The following is a 16,361-nucleotide window of genomic DNA, read 5'->3' as shown; positions in this document are numbered from 1 at the left end:
GAGTTTGGCCCTTAAAAGTACTTTTAAGTGGACGGTATTTAAGCGTTTAAAAGGATTGGCTTCAAATTTATGATGAAATGATAGTGTTATTGAAAACAGAGACATTTTCATTTGGAAAAGAAGGGACAGCCAAATGATGTCAGCGAATACTTTCAAGGTTTGTTTAAAGTGCCGTGTATTAAAGTCTTGTGTGTTTGCCAGTGAGTTTGAGGATGACGTAAAACGATTACAAAAGCCTCTGCGTAAATCTAACAACTGTAATGATGTTTACGTTTAATACAAACATGAAGTATTTGCCAAAACGCAAGGCAACGAAAGCTAAATGTAGGAAACGGTTGTGTTGCATGATGGTTTAGATTAATACAACGTTCAAGTGAGCAGCATTTGTCTAAAATGAAAATAAGTTGTCACTTATGATTAAATTAATGGAATGTTTCTGTATTACAAAAAAAAAAACTTAAAAACTTAGCCTAATAGTGTAAATGGCAGTCATGTTTTCCACAAAAAAAAATAATAAGCAGCCGACATTTTATGTAGATAGATGGATGAATAGAACAATAAATCAAAAGCAAATCAAAACATTAAATGGATTTGTGGACGGCACATTTATATGTTTAAAAATTCAAAAGTTCTGTATTTATTGTAATAATTGTAAAATAAAACTTAAACAGATTACACTTACTTTTAGGGTGATGTTATATCAGGTATTCACCATGCAGCGTAAATAAATTATTCATAATTTTTTATACATTTCTTTCATTTTATTTTATTTTTTTGTCATATAGCTCATATACATGAAGGTAAAAAAAAACCTAAAAATAATTTACTATTGATTTTTTAAAAGTTTCCAAAAATCTAACATAAAACAGGCCTGTAGCCAGGGGGGGTTCGGGTGGTTTGAAAGACCCACCCCTCACTGACAAAAGTCCAGGGGCCTCATGTACGAAGACTTGCATTAAATTCATACTAAAACATTTACAGCTTTGTGCGTACACAGTAAAAAATTCAGATGTATGAAACACAGCGTACACAGAATCCCACGCATATTCTCTCTGTACATCTGAATTAACGTGAAACTGAGCGCACGTGCACGAGTGCAAAACCCCTCCTTGCCTCCTCCCCTGTATAAATATGGTAATGACTCTACTTTTGGCAAAACCAAAAAAAAAGCAATGGCAAAAGCAAGCGAAACGAGAAACTTCACAGACCAGAGAAAATTGTGTTATTTGCAAGTCTGTCCTTCGGAATTAATAACAAAAGAAAAAAATACAGTGGGAGAGTTTAGCTGATCCGGTTAAGGCAGTGGGGTCTGAACATTGCACTGTGAGTTTGAGCTGCACAATTAATCGTAAAAAGATCCCTGCCTTATATACCGAATGATCCCGTCCAATACAGCTGCCATTGCACGGCTCAAAGATGCTTTGTCGCGTGCAAATTTAACACAATTGCCTTTTGGAGTCGCCAATGGAAATAAAACAAACACACACAAGAAATGCATGTATGCCAGACATGAAGCTGGCATGGACCAACGCACACTCACATTCATTTCATCGTTAGTAAATCCAAACGTGAGCCTGAAATCTGCCGTACGCAAAGTTTTTGTGCGTACGCACCGTTGATACATGAGGCCACAGAATTTCTCCCATACATGAGCTCATTTGTCCTATTTTGACTGCTATACCATCATGAAAAGTGAAAATAACCCATCAAAAAAGACAAAGTTGAATCCTCTGGGTGTTGTGACTTTAGCGAATCAGTTTTGGCCAGTGCACACAATTATTTTTTTTCATGAGTTTAACATCCAATGTGCAAGAAAACATACAATCTGACGTAGGTGAAGTCATCTATATTGTTTTTAAACATTATTTAAAAAAAAACAATTAAACAAGTGACTTGTATTCTATTCTTGAAACAAAAAATGACAAATGAACATGTGTTTCACCAAAAGTGACAAATTAATATGATTTATTTTTTTTTTTTTAATTTTGGCTATTGTTGTTATCCCTGAATTTTCAAATGTCCTTTTTTTTATCATGATTGGCATCTGACAATCTATTTCAGCTAAAATAGTGCTTAACATGTTACTAAAATGCAGAATTTAAAATAGTAGCCAAAATAGTAATACATAGTATCCTAAATGAGGCCTATAACCACAAAAAGGTCCACTTCTTGAAAAAAATAATAATAATAACCACCCCTTTTACCAGGCTGGCTATGGGCCTGTGAAACTACGAATTACTTGAAGATGATGTCATTCAATCTGTTTTTGGAGATATTTGGGCAAAACTCAACACAAAGACATATACAGATGGCACACACCAACACTGTGTCATATAAGGGACTGAGTCAGCTATTAGAACTGATGCTTCGACATATTTCCAGCATCCACACGTTCAACACCTTTGCACCAGGAGAAATAACAGCCAAGATCCGTCGCCCCATAATCACACCGTCTACATTCCGCTGCCAATCACACTCCACGCCTGCGAGCCCGGTAATCACATCGGCTCTCAAACCGCCATCTTATTACCTTCACGCAGGTGTGATGATCATTTCCAGGGGTCGATCTTGTCCTCGGAGACCCGCCGAGAGCCGCGCAGAGCCGGGGAGAAGGACGCGTGTGGCGCGCATGAGTGAACCGGAGATAATTGTCCACATCTGTGTCTCTTTATTCTGACCATCAGCCATTCAAGAATCTGTCTGTCAGCAGGAGGCCTTGGGCTGAGAGAGAGAGACGCCTAAAGAGAGAAATACAAGTAGGATTGAAGGAATTATGAAGGACGCATGGTAGAAGGGAGATAAGTTGATCTGGAGAGTGGGAAATATCATTAATATCAATATGGGATCTTACAAAACTAGCCAAGAACAAAGAAGAATTTTGTTAATATTTGAAGTCAGAATTATTAGCTCTCCTCAATTATTATTTTCAACAATTGAAATAATAACAGTGATAATAAAATTTACAAAATTTAAAAACTGCTTTTATTCTAGCCGAAATAAAACAAATAAAACTTTCTCCAGAAGAAAAAATATTATATGAAATACTGTGGAAAAATTCCTTGTTTTGTTAAACATCATTTGGAAAATAATTGAAAAAGATAAAATAAAAAATCCACAGGAGGACTCATAATTTTGACTTTAACTGTAAAACGTATCGTCAAGAATTTTTTTACATCTTGACATTTGTTAATGTCCTGGTAGAAAATTACCATAAATTTCTGGTTACAAAACAGGCACATTTTTGTTAACAAATGGTCTCCATTTTCTTGATTGATTGACTGATTGATAAAAACCAACATGTTTTTTTTTTTTTTTTTTTTACAAAAGCATAACTTGAGTTTTTTTAGATGCATACGAGCAATTTTAGCATTAGGGACGTGACATTTGCAGTAAAATCTCAAAACATAAATTGACAAAGGAAGTATATGTTAGCATTATATTGAAACTTCTGTTTATATTTTTCAAAACAACTAGCCACAGAGTTGTGGGAGCAGAAAAATATCAATCTGTAAACATTCTGTATAATTGAAATGAGAAGATTAAACATGCATTATAGAGGTGACAAAAAAGTTTGCAAGTTTACAGTATACAACATACTTTGTATAAATTCTATGAATTAAACTGCACAACTCAAAAGAAACGATGCTAATCAAAAGGATAAGAGCTGCCTCACTATAGAACAAACATGATTGATTTTACATTTTTGCATTTATTAGGAAAAAGCTTCGTTATGGATGTGACATCTCTCGGCTATGGATGTGACAGATGTGAAATTGCCACTTGTGTGACTTTGGTAAATTAAATACAGTTGTTTGAAAACACTGACAGAGATACTTTTGAGTATTTTTAAAGTACTGTAAAATACAACGGTTTTGCTGTTTTGGGGAAAACTTAATTTTTGTCATGGCAAGGTTGATATTGGAATTGCTCATATGTGTTTCTTTCAGTTGTATTATTATTATTATTATTTCTCAACAATAAAAATCAAACTCAATAGCTCAAATATAATTTACATCCCACATAACAAAATTTATCTGGCCCAGCTTTGGCTCACACAATCAGGTTTTGCCTGGCCCACATGCCTGGACCAAGTCTGGCTTCCAGACAGGGGATAAACATGGACCATATCTAGGTCATATCACAGCCAAGTTATTAACTGGGCCAGATAGGTTGGTGTGTCACCATTGCAATGAAATTGACCACTGCGCTTTAGGCACACTATGGATTTGCTTTTTTTCAAAGCGACCTGATTAGTAGAATTTCTTTTTTTTTACTCAAAATTTATTTTAATGTATTTTAAATGTGGGACAAGACTTATTGTACGTGGCCCACATATCAATTTTTAACATCTGGGCCAAATACTACATTTTACATCTGGTCCAAATCTTGTGTGCCACCTCTGCCAAACCCGAGCCATGTTTAGCCCACATGCTGTGTGCCAGTGTGAGATAAATGCCTGCTGTGCCAGCTTTATGCCAAATCTAGGTTTAGAATTCTTTGCTACCTGGGATGTAACCTCCACACAAAGATCTTTAATATAAAATTGAAAATAACAATGTTTTTAATAGATGGCACAGTGGGTAGCACTGTCGCCTCACAACAAGAATGTCACTGGTTCAATCCCCAGTTGCATCAGTTGGCATTTCTGTGTGGAGTATGCATGTTCTTCCCGTGTTTGCGTGCATTTCCCCCACAAGTCCAAAGGTATGCGCTGTAGGTGAATTGGGTAAGCTAAATTGTCTGTAGTGTATGCGAGTTGGGGGTTAAAGACCCACTCATAATAAAATAAAAACACGTTAAGAAACACAAACATTGTGGGACTATACATCAACTTCGGTATAAAACGCCTTGGGAATAAGTAAGTTTAATGACTGGATGCATAGATATGGAACAAAACTCAATGTGTGTTTATTTGTAGTGCCAGCCGACCATATTGGAAGAACAGTACCTACATAATGCCTCAGAACTGACTGAAACATGCATATTTAGAGAGAAAACTAGAAATTTAGGTAGATTTTCAAGGCAAAAACCTTGACAACATTGATATTTTTTGTTATTTTTGGTCAAGTAAGTGAAATATTTGGCTAATAGATTCATTAATATTGCTCACATGAATTATTTTTTACCACCTATTAAATTTAAAACCGTCTCTGTGTATTTTAGCAGCTTTCACACTTATTTTTTTTGGTGTGAACAGTATAAACATGCAGAACAAATGTATACAGTACTAAATGTAAATAGTAAAATTCAAAACTGTTGTTGTTTACATCCAAGTATTGCCACAGCATGGTCGTTAATATGGGTGATCAAATCCTAATGCAAGAGCGAACACTTATTTACATGCAAAATCCTCCAAGACTGTCTTTTTTTTCGTTATCAGTAGTTTTAGTATTAAGTTTAATAATTCCACTTTAATGGCAATGACACGATTAAAGAGAGAAATACATTACTTAACCTAAATATGTTGGTGCTAAATGAAAACACTGACATAAAACTTAAAAGTCATATAAAGCATGTCTCTAAAGCAGCTAACGTTACACTGTTTAGTTATTTTTCCAAAAGACAAACTTGTTAGTTTGTTAGTTGAACTAAGGGAGAATGTGAACATAAATAACAAAAAAGAAAAAAAAACATCCAGAGTTGATTTAAAGCAGGTTGAAGCCACCTGAAGAAACGTGTTCGGAGAGCATGTGCTATTTCTGGAGATACAGACCTGGATTCACAGCTGCTGCTCATCTCTCTCTCCCATTCCTCCCAGTTTGCGTTCCAGGCAACAATGTCCAGAAGTCTTAAATGATGACATCTGTTCCTGTCGAGACATGTCAAATTAAAAGTACCTCTTCATTTAGGCTGCATTTACATTTCTAGGCCTAATGAACACAGCTGGTCTTTTGACACCTGCTTTTAAATTTAAACACACAGAGATTCCCTCATACACTAGGAATCTCATTATATCATTGAGAAGTTTTAATCAACATGTATAAAATCAGAGCTTTTTGAATCTATATTTAATTAAACTTGAAAGACTGCTGAATTGATATTTAGAAATACCGTTTGGGTTGTTGAAAATAATTGTTCACCCACTTTATCTTCAGAAAATCTTCAATTGTTGTGCTAAAAAAATTAAACAATTTATGGTTTGAAATGACACAATGAGGCACAGTGGGTAGCAAGTTCGCCTCTTAGCAAGAAGGGCGCTATTTCGAGCCTCGGCTGGGTCATTTCTGTGTGGAGTTTAACAGTTTGCATGTTCTCCCCGTGTTTGCGTGGGTTTCCTCTGGGTGGTCCGGTTTCCCCCATAGTCCAAAGACATGCGGTACAGGTGAATTGGGTAGGCTAAATTGTCCATAGTGTATAAGTTTGTGTGTGAATGAGTGTGTATAGATGTTTCCAAGTGATGGGTTGCAGCTGAAAGGGCATCAGCTGTGTAAAACATATGCTGGATAAGTTGGCGGTTCATTCTGCTGTGGTGACCCCAGATTAATAAAGGGACTAAGCCGAAAAGAAAATGAATGAATGAATGACACAATGACTTTCCCAGTGATGGGTTGCAGCTGAAAGGACTTCCGCTGCATAAAACATATGCTGGATAAGTTGGCGGTTCATTCTGCTGTGGCGATCCCTGATGAATAAAGGAAAAGAAAATGAATAACTTGAAACCTCAACTTTAGAACGTGGGGTTTAATACCTTAATTTGCTTAATTTTCTTTGCTGAAGCTGTTCCAGAGCAATATATGTAAAAGTGACCACTATGTGTCAATGTAGAGACAGTTTTTTAAATGTTTCGAAGCTTCGACACATTTGCTTTCAGTGTTTCACAAAGCCTCACTTTATCCACCACTACACTTACTTTAATAGCAAGTGACAATCTGATAAAAGACATTTGTTTATTATGCCCCATGCCGTAAAACCACCCACTTCCTAAAAAGTCACTAGGTGAAGGGTATAAACCAAAGGGTGCCCAAACTTGATCCTGGAGGGCCAGTGTCCTGCAAATTTTAACTCCTTCTTGCCTCAACAAACCTGCATGGATGTTTCTAAAAGGCCTAGTAATGCCGCAGTCAGTTTGAGCTTGCAAAATTATGTCGAAAAGGGGCAGGATTAAACATAAGGATTAGACATTTAAAAACAGTGAGCAATTGTTCCACATTTTAAATTTCTGTCCAGAGAGGTCATGTTTTTATCTTCAATTGGTCTCACGCAGCCACGTGATGTGATTTTGCAAGTCAGAGTCTGCCAAACCTGAACTTTCCAACAAAGAGTACAGTGAGCTTGCGTTTACAGTCTGTTACATTTGCTTGTGTATAAATGGAAGTCTGTAGGGGCAAAAATTGCAGTGTGACCACAGCTTAAGAGCATGATTAGCTAGACCAGGTGTGTCTGATTGGAGTTCAAACTGAAGCTGCGGTCACACTAGAGTTTGTGTGAGCGAAATTCTGTCGTACGGCGCTGCGAAAAAGGGCGGGATTAAATGAAATGATTAGACATTAAAAAAGCAAATGATCGGTCCATATTTTAAATTTCTGTCCATAGAGGTCATATTTTGATCCTCGATTCGTCTCCGGCAGTCAAGTGATGCGATTCTGCAGGTCAACATTCACCAAGCTTGAACCCTGCACCACAGCGACCTGCGAAAATTGACGCATGAACTTGCGTTTCCGGTCTGACTCATTCTCGCGCGTATGAATGGAAGTCTATGGAGAGAAAAGTCCAGTGTGACCAGTTTAAACTTTGCAGGACACCTGCCCTTAGCACCGAGTTTGGGCACTTCTGTAAACAGAGGTTGAAGCCAGCTCTAAATGGGAACTGAGCTCCAAAGTGAGCTGTACAAACCTGCAATTTTCATTTATTTAAAGTCTTGTACATGTCATGGAGTCTAACCTACATGAATGTCTAAACTTACCCCAACCCTAAACCCAACTCAGCAGTTACCTGATCTTTTATTAATGTCTACTACATCTAGGATCAACCCTAAACCCAGCCCACTTGTGGCATATGTCCCCTCCCACTTGGAGGTCACACAGCCTACTTGCAATGTAATCCCTCCCACTTGGAAGTCTCCAGGCAGCAGCAATACCTACATTGGGGTAACTACTTGGTCACCAGGGCTGTAGATGGAAATCACAGAATCATTATGGTCAGACAGCACCAGTTGAACCACTCGCACAAGCAAACAAAATTGGCTTGAAAAGGGAAGGAAAAGGTGCCTGGCAGGAACTGACGCATGCAAAGCCATTCGCTGTAAGTATCAGAGCATCATTGTGTCACTCAAAATGCCCATCTAGCAACAAAAGCGGAATGGAGCTTTAATTGCTCTCTGCGTTCAGCGGCGGCCGTCATTGACTGCAACTGCTTAGAGGAAAGAAAATCACATCCACTGCCAGGCAGCCATAAATCACAGCTTTACTGGTACATGCACATTTGAGTCTGACAGAATCATTTAAAGACTCGGTGGGCTCGCAATCATAGGGCAATTTGAGCTTTCCTTCAAAAAGAGTTTTAATTGAATTAGTCTGAGCGATTATATGCTCCAAACTAATGGGGGCAGTTTCATCTGGCGGGGCTCACTGAGCTGAATAAAGAGCCAAATCTCAGTTCCTCCGTCATTACCGGAACTCAAATGTCAGAACGGTATCAGATAAACAGTCGCGCAATTCTCTGCCATTTCAAAGCCCGGTTTGATCGCTATACTGTTTACAAAAGCAGCTGCTTTCGAAGAAAACATCCGACAGTCTCCTTTCTGTTCTCAAGTTGCATTTTATTAACTTTTACTTTTCTAACACACACACATGTACACACAGTGACTGTATAGATTAATTGCTTCATTTAGCTATATTTGATGCTCTAATAGTTCATATTTATTAACAAGATTTTTAAAGTTTGTTGAGAAAGACCTTGATGCTGGCTTCAGAAACCCTAGCAATATAGTTTGAATTAAAGCCTGAAAGTTTTAAAGTCAAATGCAGTCTATGATAGATCAATTTAACACATTAGTAGCATGTTTCTATGTAAAATAGCACTTTGCTAACATGATACAATATGCTGCTAGCATGTTATCATGAATTAGTATTTTTAACGTTATGCTTTAGCGTACTGTTAGTATATTTCTAGCATGACAAAACTTTGCTAGCATGTTCTATAGCACTTTGCTGTTTATGTTTTGAATAACCATGTTGCGAACATAACAATGTAGCATGATTTAACACATTGCTATTATGTTTCTAATGCAATCTGAAACATGTTTGTAATTGATTGATAATATGAGCCTTGACCATTTGAACATTGCCTATATAACTAAGGGATTTAATTGACATTTTTAGGAAAGCTAGTCCTATCGGTATGAAAACTTTAGCTTAAAGGTTTAAAAGTCAAATAATTGCTAACTAGCATTGCTGTTTGTTGGCTTTCTGAAGCAAACATATGCAAAGAAAATGTATACAATAGATTCTGGAGTTGCCTGATCCACAAGATGCTGCCCTAACCCTCATGTACTGTTGGGGATGTTTTTATCCACTCTGGAGGGATTTTGAATCTTAATTTGACCACAACTTGTTCTGTGTTTCAGCAAGCAGGATGATTTTTGGTGACAAATGTTATTTTGACATTTTTTGAGAGAAAAAAAACTCAACGATACACTCTGGGCAAATTTACTACTCCTTTGTTATGTTAGGGATGACAACATCCACTGAATTAAACTGCTGTAAAAATGCATTAGATACACTTTTTTTCAGATTTATTTCCATAAATCTGATAATCAACCTTAGTCCTGTTCTAAACTACTAAAATGTTAGACAATCACAGGGCTTTAACTATTTAATTGCCAAATTCATTAAAGCTGTTACTGTTTGGTGATAAAAACACACACACACACACACACACAAAATGACGTATTTTCAATATAAAAAAGTATATGTGTACAGAATTTTTTGACCTATTATTAAATCTTGTATTTGTGAAACAGCATTGCCTTTGTGTTTATAAAATGCAAAGCAATGTATGCTCATGCTTCACTTGTAGAAAATCACTTTATTTGTTTATATATATTACTTTGACTATAAACAGCTACTGAGCTAAAATGAAAACTACTTTCATATTTCCTAGGATCGGCTCCACGTCACGCCCCTACAAACATAGCCTTTTGCGCTGTGTAAACAGTGAGTCAGAGCAGCTGTTAGCAGCTTGAATCAAACAGAAAAATGAAGAGCTCACAGCTGAACCACACACGCTCTCTAAAATAAAATCTGACAAGTGTGTTTTACATATATTCGGAATAAACATATGTAAGTAATATGAAGCATTCACATATCTTTTGCGAGTTCGTTATTTGAGATGTAGAATGCACGGAAAGTGGCCACTTAGAGAGAAACTGCAGCGCTGCCGAAGATTGTGGGTGTTTACAGCAGCTTGACTGATGAATATGAATTTGTAGCTAAATTGTTAGCGGTGCCAAACAGCATTTCCTGTTGTTTACATCCTTGTTTACTTCCTCGCTACAACATTCCTAGAAACTACAAAACTGTGCATGTAATAGATCAATTTTAACAAATAAAAATACTTACAGGCTGTGGCTCACAATCCACAGTTTCGTCGGTTGGAGGAGTTTAAACCAAAAACAGAACAAGCTCTGTGGAAAAGCAGCATTTGGACGGCGTTTTAGCTTTCTTGGCTATACCATTACAGCGCCTCTGGCCATGCCCATCGCTGCCCAGGGAGTGTGCAAGGAAGCCCTTGTGATCTCACTAGCCTGGATGTATTTTTTTGTCGTGCCCAAATTAATTCGCTGTAGGGTTTGCTAAGCTAACTCTGTAAAAGCCAATGTCTCCCTTTGCATTGAACATTGAGAGTCTTGCATTCAGAGATGTTATGTTCACACAGCTACATTACACATCAACTAAAGTTAAAAACATGATATTGTAGAGGACCACCCCTTTAAAGACACCAAATTGTACAGAACCAAACTAGATTTGACATCTTGTGTGTATACACATAATCCAGAGAAGTCAGTTTAAATCAGAAGACCAGGGACACCAGCACTTTTAGCGAAAAATGTTTAATCTCTCCTTGATGCATGTGTTTATTTACACATAATAAATTTGCAAAATAGGAAAGAGCACAATATTTACACAATGAGCATTTAACAGCCAACCTGTCACAGTTGATTCAAGTCTGAAACTCTTCAAAAGGTATCAGAATTAATAAAGTATTAAAATTCTTTAGTTTGCGTTTTTCTTTGAAATCTACATGCTCACATTTTGTTCCTATGTTTAAGTTAATTCATCCTTCCAAAAAAGGATTTTTTTTTCTTCTTCAATCTGGAAACACCATGAGCGGGAAATTAAAAAACCGGATTGGTCTTTTGGACTGAGAAGGAGGAGTAGGAGTGTAAGAAAAAGGATGTGGCCAGATAGCGATAAAGAGGCGCATTGAAAGAGATGGATTATGGGTAATGGAAGGGTCGAAGGCGGCTGAGAAAAACGAGAGAGGAGTTGACAAGGCACTCTGTGCGAAACGAAAGCTCTGTGAGTCTGAAACACCTTCTGTTCAGCTTGTTTTCCCTCTACATCATCTTTTTTTAAGTGTGTTTGTTTGTTCCTGTACTCAAAGTAGTTCACAAAACGAGAAGCATCACTCAAATACGTTACACTGAAATGATCTCTGAAGAGGTCCACGTTATCCACAACTCAACATCTACCAAAACGATTGAAAAAAACTCTAAGATAGCATTCGTCATTAAAAACAAATCGAACGAAAAGGCAAAGACGACATCAAGGTGAAACACATGTCCTGAGACATTGCACAACGCAACCAGCTGCTTTACAATCACCAATCACCAAAATCCCGCCAACGTAGCACAAAGCAAAAGCACATCGAGATCTTCTGACAATAAAAATAAAATAAAATTGTGATCAGATCGTACAATATGATATGTAGAATGAACATCATCAGCCTTTGGAATGAATGTAGAACAGCATGCTTGTATTCTGTAAGGTCAAAGCATGCAGAAACTAATCTGAGAATGAACTAACATGAGAAAAGCTAGACGGATGGATCCAAGTCACCGATACGTCCAACGTTTTCCTTTCTAATGCTTAAAATGAAGACAAACACTTCCAAAAAATGTTTGTAGGAAGTCCATCTATCTATTTACTTCATCGACAGTTCCTTCCATGTTCAACTTGCACTTAAACTAATGACAGAAGTGATCGCTAAAAGCGTAACATTACCAAGCAAACAAATCCAACATCGATCTATATCTTCGAAGACAAAAAAAAAAAAAAACGAAGGCAATTCCTACATCTCAAGTCCAAGGAGGGATTGTCTTTACCATGGAAGATACATCGTGGAGAGTTGTGGAGACCTGCTCCCATTTGATTAGGAGAAATGGCGTACAAATCATTAAGCGTAATCCCGAAATAAATAAAAGCATACAGATTTTATTACTTTCCCATCTGGAACGAACCCTGACGTATGGCTGAGGTAAAAAAGCGAGCAAGGCCCCGTCAACCGTTGAGTTTGTGCGACTCGCTCTTTCTCTCATTGGGTTTCTGACCTAAATCTTTCAAAGACGCTTCTATCGCATCTCAGAAAAGTCTACTTCTGCTTTAATCTCAGAGGAAAGCCAAAGGAGGAGAGGCTTTCTCTTGTTTGAACATGACTGACTTTAAGAGAACCGTTGCAGCACATGAAAGCGCAGTCGCTGCAACACACGTCCTCGCAGACTTACTGACTCTCGCAAGAGAGAGGATAAAGAGAAACTCCATAAACAACCAAGATGGCGAAGAAAAGCAAAGCAGAGCTCCACTTCATCCGCTTGATGCCCCTGAAACAGTTTGACTTTGAGGATCGCTTCACATTTGTATTTGTAACACTGCAAATCACTGATCTTGATGGAAGGGAGTTAGTGGATTGTTGAAAATCAACAGGAGTGAGAAAAAGAAGCGCTTAAACCCATGTCATAGGGAAGCTGAGTATCTTATGAGCTTAAATGAAACAAAAAATAAATACACTTTATGAAATGGATCTATTTCCCCAAAAATGAAAAAAAATTAGTGCTGATACAATGGACGTTTAAGAACGTGACAATAATTCTATTGGAAAAAGCGATTTGTTTCTTTACATTAAAAATTAAAAGGTCAATTAAACCATTGACATGTTGACTTTACTTAAAAAAGTGAATAAACCCATTGTCACTGTTAAGTTGACCTAACTTAATTCTTATAATGATGCACATTAGGGCATTGCAATATATCGTTTCAGCTTTGATACCGCATCACATCGCAGCAACTGCAATGCAGAGTTGGAATTATTATGATAGTTGATCGGCAATAAAGAATGTAGAGTGTTTACATTTTACATTACATTTGAGTATTCAATAATAGGGACAGCACAAAACAGATATATACATGAGATGGAACTTCTCGTAATGGTGGATCAAACATATATCACTGAGTACATTTACTTGGACACCAACAATCTGATTTTAATGCGATCAAGACAATTCTCTGATTAAGAGTTCCCTATGTAAACAGCTCATTTGTAATCTGATTAGGGTCATAATCGAACTAAACAGAAATCGGATTAAGACGTGGAGTATGTCGATTTTAGTTATTGAAGTGCAGTACAGACATGTAAACACCTTAAACTGTTACCGTCGTGTAGGATTTTACGCTGCATTTTGCGACAGGATAGTCTGTACATACGGCTATTGATACTGTTCTCGGCATCGCAAAATGCTAAGATTTTTTTTTTTCCCATATGGTGTGCGCTATTAAATTCAACTAAACCTACACTCTTCCAGTAGTTCCTACTTGCATCCAATATCTCATTTGTCACAGGGAGCAAGCATGAAATGTTCCTAAATGAAAGTGAAATAGTCAAAATGCAGTTAATGTCAACAAATTAAAAATGAAATACCCGAAATTACATGAAACTCCACAGGAAATGTGGATAGTGCGGAAATGCAATGACGTTAATCAAATTATGTGCTATAACATGTAAAACATGATCATGAAAAGTACATTTAAAAAGCAACTCATGTTAACACATAAATCATATCATTGTCTTATTACGAAAGACGAATAATTTGATTACTGATGTCCATGTAAACGTAGTCAGTGTTGCAATTCTAAGAAATATATGTGCCGATAATAAAAGAAATACATCTTATAACTTTTTGTTGCATTTTTTTCTTCTTCATTTACAAATATCTAAATATTCTGTGGATGGTTTTCTTGTTATATATTGCTGATATCGTGATCTATTATTATTAGGGGGAAATATCATGATAATATCGTATCGTATCGTATTACTGTACATAAAAATCCAGCCTGATCTCACAACAAAACGTAAGTATTTTATGCTTTGTCCGTTTTGTGGCTAATTCGTTTGAATTTGTACTAGGTCAGTAGTACGAAATTGTAAAATTTTTAAAAAGGAGGTGTGGCACATAACCCCACCCCTAAACCCAACCGTCATTGGGGGATGAGCAAATCGTACTAATTTGTACAAATTAGAACATACGAATTCATACAAATTAGCCACTAAATCAAAAAGTTACGAATTGCCATGTGATTGTGTTGGAATATCTGACTACTAATTTCACTTTAATTTATTTATTCTAGCAATTTCTTTGATTCACTCCTCTACAAGATTATTCCAACCAAAGTTAACAATTGTATTCCAAATAAAGCTATTCAAGTATTCATTACACAATATAAATCGCAGCAACACAAAATATTGTAATGTCAGATTTTTCCAATATCGTGCAGTAAAAAGTTTTTTTTTTTAAGTCAACCAAACGCTTTAAAATAAACGGGTTTACTCACTTTTTATAAAAGTAAATTAAATGAATAACTTTTTACAATGCAGTGCCTTTGTGATCAGCTTTGGGTTTAAAGGAATAGATGACCCAGAAATTAAAATTTGCTGTTAATTTATTGACCCTCGGGTTAGTCAAGATGTAGGTGACTTTTTCTTCAGTCAGAATTTTTGCTGAAACTGTGATTCATAACATGAATGATAAAACAAAAGTAATATCCACTTATTTGGATGTGCATTAAAGGTGATTTAAATAATCATTTGATTATTGTCAAAATCCACAGCTACTCATTTAGTTTTATCTGTACACTGTAAAACCCAACAGTCAACTTTATCGAATGAAATGAGTGTAGTAAACTCAAAATTGCCTGAAAGTTAATTCTATTTATTTGAAAAGTGTTTTGAATTCAGTGTTGAAGGTAATAAGTTAATTAATTACCTCATTACTTCAACTTAAATGGAGTAAGTTGACAGTACTCGTATAGATTAGTTTTTGAACTTAAATGGTTTGAAGCAATCAGTTTCCTCAAACGGTTTAAGTTGCCTTAACTTATCGGGCTTTACAGTACTCAGTTTGAGTTCTCTTTATTTATCGGGTTTTACTGTGCTCAAATTGCTTTATTTACTCTAAGTTCACAGTACTCAGGATTAGTTTTGAACTTAAATGGTTTGTTGCAATCGGTTTCCTTAAATGGAATTACCTTAACTTTTTGGGTTTTGCAGTGTGTTTATTTTTGTTTTAATTCCTCAATCTTTAATGATCCACTAATTTCAGGATTTCAGAAGCCCTGAGTGAGAGTAAACTAACAGCAAATGTTCATTTTTGGGTGAACTATCCCTTTAACTGACTACTAACTAACTAATGAGGGACACATTCACGTGATCATATGGCGTTCTGTGTGCCAAAGTTTCACTTCAAGCTTAAAAAAAAAAAAAAGTAGAAACAGTTTAAAGAGAGATGTAACTGCATGATATTAACATTTGCTACATTTACTGTAATGTCACAGAAACCTCTGGAAATGACATCATCAGTAATGGAACACATTCGTAGGTTCTTCAATCTCAAGTTTTCCTTCATTCTAGACTGATTTGTGCAAAAGTTACCGAGGCTTAAGAGTGCTCACGTCTGATAATGGAAATGAACGCAAGATGAAAACGGCCAATTATTAATTATCAATCATGTTTTTCGCACGGAATAGCAAAGAATATGTCCTCAAGTGGCTTTCAGACTCAAACCATAATAGCAATAAAGGTTGAAAAAAGTGTACAAACTAAATACACAGATTCATCCACCAACTAAACAATGAACCCTTTGTTTTTCACGAGGACTTTTTCCTCCAAAAAACACGAAGGTACCACATGGGAACACATTTGTCTGAGTTTGTTTTTTTTTGCACATTTTTTTCACTCTCAGTTCTTCAGTCACTAGGGTAGTCAACATTTAAATCAAAGCACATTTTATCTAAAGAAAATTGTTTTTTTTGTTTTTTTGCACTAAACAACATTCAAATAAAACATGGCACAGGACATTTTTTTCAATATCG

At 36.4% G+C, this 16,361-nt stretch overlaps 1 protein-coding gene across 33 annotated transcripts in view; it reads right to left on the bottom strand.

Moving 5' to 3' along the window:
* Positions 1–5,768, bottom strand: part of chst13 (carbohydrate (chondroitin 4) sulfotransferase 13) — a 416,663-nt gene extending 410,895 nt beyond the window's left edge. For all 33 annotated transcript variants that reach the window (XM_087307583.1, XM_087307560.1, XM_087307582.1 and 30 more), the window contains exons 1-2: positions 5,714–5,768; positions 2,531–2,738 (exon numbers count right to left, since the gene is read on the bottom strand). The gene's annotated coding sequence lies outside the window, so the exon portion shown is untranslated. The remainder of the gene's footprint in view (positions 1–2,530; positions 2,739–5,713) is intronic.
* Between the last annotated feature and the right edge of the window lie 10,593 nt (positions 5,769–16,361).

Source organism: Danio rerio, chromosome 23 (genome assembly GCF_052040795.2).
Source record: "Danio rerio strain M-AB ecotype USA chromosome 23, GRCz13ab, whole genome shotgun sequence".
NCBI classification, from domain to species: Eukaryota; Metazoa; Chordata; class Actinopteri; order Cypriniformes; family Danionidae; genus Danio; species Danio rerio.
The sequence above is the reverse complement of the archived record's forward strand: the minus strand, read 5'-3'. Positions and strand labels throughout refer to the sequence as shown.